We start from the raw sequence: 5,655 nt of genomic DNA on the forward strand, positions 1-5,655 counted from the left end.
GCTCCAGGACTTAGTGAAAAGAAAATAAGATGAGTGTTGAGGCTTCTCTATTACAGATCCTTTAATTTCTGTGTGCTTCCTGTCTCACTGCCGAAGCATATTGCTGCCACTCCACAAACAGAAACACAATTAAGTCTTGCTTCCACTGTAAGTTTGTATAACGTATAATGACAATCTTACTGACAAGCTGCTCTCATCTTTGGTTGCTTGGAGCTTTGGGAGGGTGGGAGGGGTTCTGGCTCTCAAGACTGTCTAGGTCCCCTCACCAATACTAATAGATGACCCTCAAAGCAACAGGTCAGTTCAAGTTAAAAACTGCACCACACATGGTTCCACTGAGAACACTATGCACAGCACACAGACATGTAGCACTGACATGTATTACAGATAGGACGCACTCACAAATGGTTGTTAAGCCCTTTTGAAACATCTTAGATGCGTGCTAGAATGTGCTGTTATGCTAAAACAAAACAATAAACAGGTTTTATATAATCAGTCATAAATATAAATCAATCTCTTCAAAGATAATAAACACATAAAGAGATAAAAGCTAAAAATCATAATTTTGCAACAGATCATTCTGTCTGTGAGGAATGAAATGTATATGTATAAATGTTAAATGTATAAAGAAATACATCCATTCACTCAGTTCACACTCCCTCCCCAGTACCCACCTCCATCCACAGCCCTGCCAGTTGCAGGCGAAAGGCTTTTCTCCTGTGTGTCTTCTCAGGTGGGCCTTCAGGTGGCTGCTCTTGGTGTACATCTTGGTGCAGCCAGGAAAAGTGCATTTGTGCATTTTGATTAGATCTGCCACTGGATTCTTCTGGAACTTTTGACCCCAGCAAGAATCCCTGATCCTGGCTTACTGAGCTCTCCCCAACTCCAAGAGGCTTGGCTGCAATGGGGACAGGAGCAATGCGTACAAACTTAGAGGAGATGTTAAGGTTAGCCGAGGGCAGGATGTGGGGCACCAGGGCAAAGGTCTGACCTTGGATATTGACCAGTAGCTGCGCAATTTTGATGTCTGAAGCTGGAGGAGGCTGTGGGGCTGGGCTACTGGGTTAAGAGGTGCCACTGTGGCCTCTTGCTTTATCTGCATGGGCTGAATCTGTAGGATGACTGGCATCCCACTACTGCTAGTACCACTGTCTGCTGACAAAGGTTTGCTGACTGGTGTATTCTTGGCCCCTGTGCTGGATTGATGTGTACCTTTGTCTTACTGGAGGCACCAGTGGCTAGGTCAGCAGTGATGGCAGTTGGGACAGTTTTGGTCTGAATACTTGGCTTCTGGCTTTACCTTAAGCTCAGAGCATGCCTCCCAGCAACACTCAAGACCAATTTCTAGATCAAGAGCTTCCTTTAGACCAACTCCCAATGCTGGGCGACCCTCTCGGATCTCTTGCTTCATTGTCACCACTTCCATATTCTCTTCAAGGAATTCTTCAATCTCTTCCAAAGTGGGTTGAAAGGATGCTCCTTGTTGTCTCCTCTGTCTCCACACTGGTCCAGTTGAGGAAATCAAAATTTTTCCTCCTTTACTGACTCATGTTTGGATGGCTTCATCTCTCTGTGAGTCCAAGAGGAAACTGGATAATGGTATAGGTGCCACAGACCCTGCCGAGACACTGTTGGCACCTCCTAAAGAGGCCTGAGACAGCAGGTGGTCCAGGATACTATCCTGACTCTCAGCACTGGAGTTGCTGCCATAGCTGGAGCTGAGCACCTGGGGAGTTCCGGGCTGGAGCAGGAACGAGGGCTGGATGATTCACTCAAGTCATCCTCCGAAAGTGGTGACGGCATCACCTGGTAGGAGCCCAGGTCTGTCACCATGTCAGACACACGACAGGCCAGTGGAGAGCCACTGTACTTAAGAAAAGTCTCCTCGTTCACTGAGAGGTTATCTACCATCCCTGGCTAGTGCCAAACCACTGTTTCTTGGTTGGACTCAGAGTCCTGTGTTTAGAATGATTTGTAAGAAATTATTCCCTGTGAGGCTGGAAAAGTCAGGCTGAACAAACCTAAGTCACTGAGGCTACAATTCCTGCTCGGGTGAGATAGCAAAACACCTGGTGTTTTCTCTCAGACTGGAAAAAAATAAGCGTCAGGGAAACACTCTTGCAATCCAAGGTCTCCAGCCAGGATACAGTGTGTCTAAACAGAAAAAAAATCAGATGGAGAGAAGTCTGTTAATCTTAATCCCACATGTGCCTACTGCTCAAATTCAAAACAATATGGCCTGATATTCAAAGAAAGAGCTTTAGATTATACACATCTGGAAAATCTATAACAAGGTGGCATGTCCTCTAATCCTTCTGACAGCTGTGTGAATGCTAGTCACAGTCTGTAAATGAAAAATCTAATGCTTCAGTGGCATTATAGATTTGCAAGTTAATTGATCGTTAATTGTTGTAGTCATTTAACAGCTACTTAATGTAACATGTTTTTTTTTCACTGTGCTTTGTCACTTACAATGTGAAATTTACACTTGCAGCACAGTGAAAAAATAACTACATAACTACATATTACAAAGGAGTTATTCTGCCAATATGTTTATTTCAGCAAGTCCTCACACCCAAATGTTCCTATAAGTCATCTGGATATGACCCATAGGAGCATACCAGTGGTGGGTGTAGCAGGCATTTGTCACTATGATAACAATAATAAACACATGGTAAAGGTTATTCATGGTTTGTCATGGTTTGTTCAGATTTAGGCACAAAACTACTTGGTTAGGTTTAGGTTGTGGAATGGTCATGGATAAAAGAAACACTGATGGATTCACATAGGAAAAGAACAGTGACCTGTTGTGTGAAAGTCCTGGGTTTTGTTGACCCACCCATCCTCCTTCTCTCCCTCTTATGTCTGCTAACTTCCTTCTTTATGCCTGTCATATATTACTATGACTGTCAGAAGTCACCTACCATTAAAATATAGCTATAGGTCATAAGAAGTTGCTTCCACAGACAATGTCTGGGGTTGTTTTTTTACAGAGCTGCCTTGTTTATTTTTCAAGTACCACTTAAAGCGTATTTCTCTTGGACTGGTTCCCAACCTTTTTTCATGACCCCTTGACAACTGAGTAATCTCTACATGTGACAGCTTATCACAGATGTCTACAACCTATGAACAGTTCAACCAAATAGTGATGTTTCTCTCTCAAAATGCTTCCTTTTAATAGTTTTTGGAGACCTGAAAACTTCCCTGTACTTCAAAAGATAAAAAGACACCTAGAACACACTAGTTTGACAAAAATGTTATCAATCTGCTGATAAAGGCCCCTGAGATGCAGCTAGAGCCCTAAAATAAACCTCACAAGTAGATCATAAGTTAAGAATATTTTGTAAAGCTTGTAGACTACTGTAGACTACTTTGCTGTGTAATATTACCACAACCATTACTATGAAGAGGACATATCAAAATACATGTATCCTTTTATCGCCTTACAAAATAACATTTGTACATCTCATATAACACATATAAATAATATATGGATTATTTTAATCCTTCCCTATTATTGTGATTTCACACAATGTAGTGGCTTTAATAATTTTCTTATATGCACATTCATTTCAATTCATATATCATTCTAGGGGTTTTCACATACTGACATCATGGTAGCCTACTTTATGCCATTTTTTTTAAGAGTAACGTAGTAATAGTAGTAATAATAGTAGTATTTCATCACTATTTATTCTTTAACTTAATGCTCTTCAATCCCTTTTATCTCGTTATTGTAATGAGATTGTTTTTCAACAACCTTGTCTCTTTTTCTGGTGGACAGTTTACTTGGCTATAACTTTGTGACTTGTAGATTACTAGGTTATAGTTGTTTCGTGTATAAAAGTATGAGTATGTGATTTATAACCTTCATAAACTGGTTGTTTTCCTTGATTAGGGAGTATAGGTCATACTCACACTCCTCATTCCCCCTTCCACCTCTATCTCTTCCTCCCTTTCCAGGGGCCCCTGCATGGTCTCAGTGACGGAGAGTAAACTCAGCCAGAGAGAAAAAAAACTGTCAACAGTATTATCAGAAAACACCACATGGGGCAGTCGGCAGCATTATGCGCTCCTCCGCAGCGTGCATTCATCACCTATCCTGCTTGTTTACGGGACAATTAAAGAGCAGGTCAGTCACATCACTGCATCGGGAGAATATTTTACATATCAGTCATTAGATGTAGGAAGTAGGTTGGTGAGTTATTTTGCACAAGTTCATGGTAAGCTTGGATATCATCTCATACTGACTGAGGACATTATTAAAAGACCTAGGTCTAAGACTTGTACTAATAGTTTTAGATTATGGATTATAACTCATCTAAATTATTACTCAACAAAATGTTATCTTCTCATTAGCACAATAATAATTACATAACCGCGATCTGCTCGACGCATGCTGTCGATTTTGCAGACAGCATGGATCTGAGAACTTAAAAATCCCATCACATACGCAGCCGCAAACAGGAGATCAAAACTCAAAAGTCACTCATTTGTTAAACTGCGGTAGAGCTAAATCCAAACCTCATGGTAATAGGTTAGACTGTGTGCTATGTTTTCCTGCCCGTCCCCTCCGCGGTGCATAACGCATGAGTTGGCGCGCGTCTCCGCTCGTAACGTAAACATGTTTTCGTCAAACCTGCTGCAGCATATAGCACCGAGCAGACACACGCGCAGCTTAGACTCCCGAACCCTTTAACAGAGAAAATAAACCCACAGACTTACCTTGTTCACTCAGTACATTCCCAGTGCAAGCGGCGCTTGGGACGATTGTTTCATCCGACGGGTTTGTCTATTACCAGAGAAAGATTTGCCCTTGAGACACGCCATCCACAGGCAGCAGAATTCGACTGGACTGGGCGCTCGCTGAGTTGTACTATATGACCGTCACATGACTACCAGTGTGTTACAGGGTTACTGTAGTGCGAAATAAGAGGCTGCTGCTGAAGGCTCGTCCCCGCTCTGCAGCCTCATTGGACGGTTGTGGTGGGATGGAGGTGGGTCGTCCGGTCTATCAGTCAGAATTGCTGCTGTGTGAAACACCATGTGGGACGAGGAACCTGTTATCATGGTAAATAACAAGCACTAACTGAAGTTGGTCATTAGGATTGCGGGATGCAATGGAGTGATGTTTTCATTAGCAGAAATACAGTTTAACACCTTGTTTTTAACCCAACAATATATTCAAGGGTGATATGGAACATTTTAAATAGGTTGTATTATTACAATATCGGAAGTATATCTAAATGAACTGGGTTTTTTTGTTTTTTTTAAATCTCTCTTTCCCCTAATGTTGCCTGCACTTTTACAGCCAAACTTGTTTTCTGGGGGAACATATCTGTAAACCCTTCCAGCTTGCAACTTTTTCCTCTCTGGCTGGTTACTCCATATCCTTGGGGAAAACCCTGTGTAACGCACCTAATGCAGGAGCTGCATCACCTCACCTTGATAATGCTGATAAGGGCTGTAAGCTATGAAATAGCCCCCTAAAAGAAACAAAGAAGATTACAAAAGTATATTCTGTCCAATAATTGTAGATGAGATTTCCACTGCATTTTTCCACAAAGAAAACAAATACAGTTAGAGAACATATGCATAAAATCCCCCACCTTTAATTGGCATTTTTGACATAGCAGGAAGAACTTTGAAAACCTT

General features: G+C 41.8%; 1 pseudogene; it reads right to left on the reverse strand.

Annotated features, from left to right (window-relative positions):
• Positions 1-674: 674 nt before the first annotated feature.
• LOC108879933 (Krueppel-like factor 15) lies at positions 675-1,935 on the reverse strand (annotated as a pseudogene).
• Positions 1,936-5,655: the final 3,720 nt, after the last annotated feature.

Source organism: Lates calcarifer, unplaced genomic scaffold (genome assembly GCF_001640805.2).
Source record: "Lates calcarifer isolate ASB-BC8 unplaced genomic scaffold, TLL_Latcal_v3 _unitig_79_quiver_1855, whole genome shotgun sequence".
Taxonomy (NCBI): domain Eukaryota; kingdom Metazoa; phylum Chordata; class Actinopteri; family Centropomidae; genus Lates; species Lates calcarifer.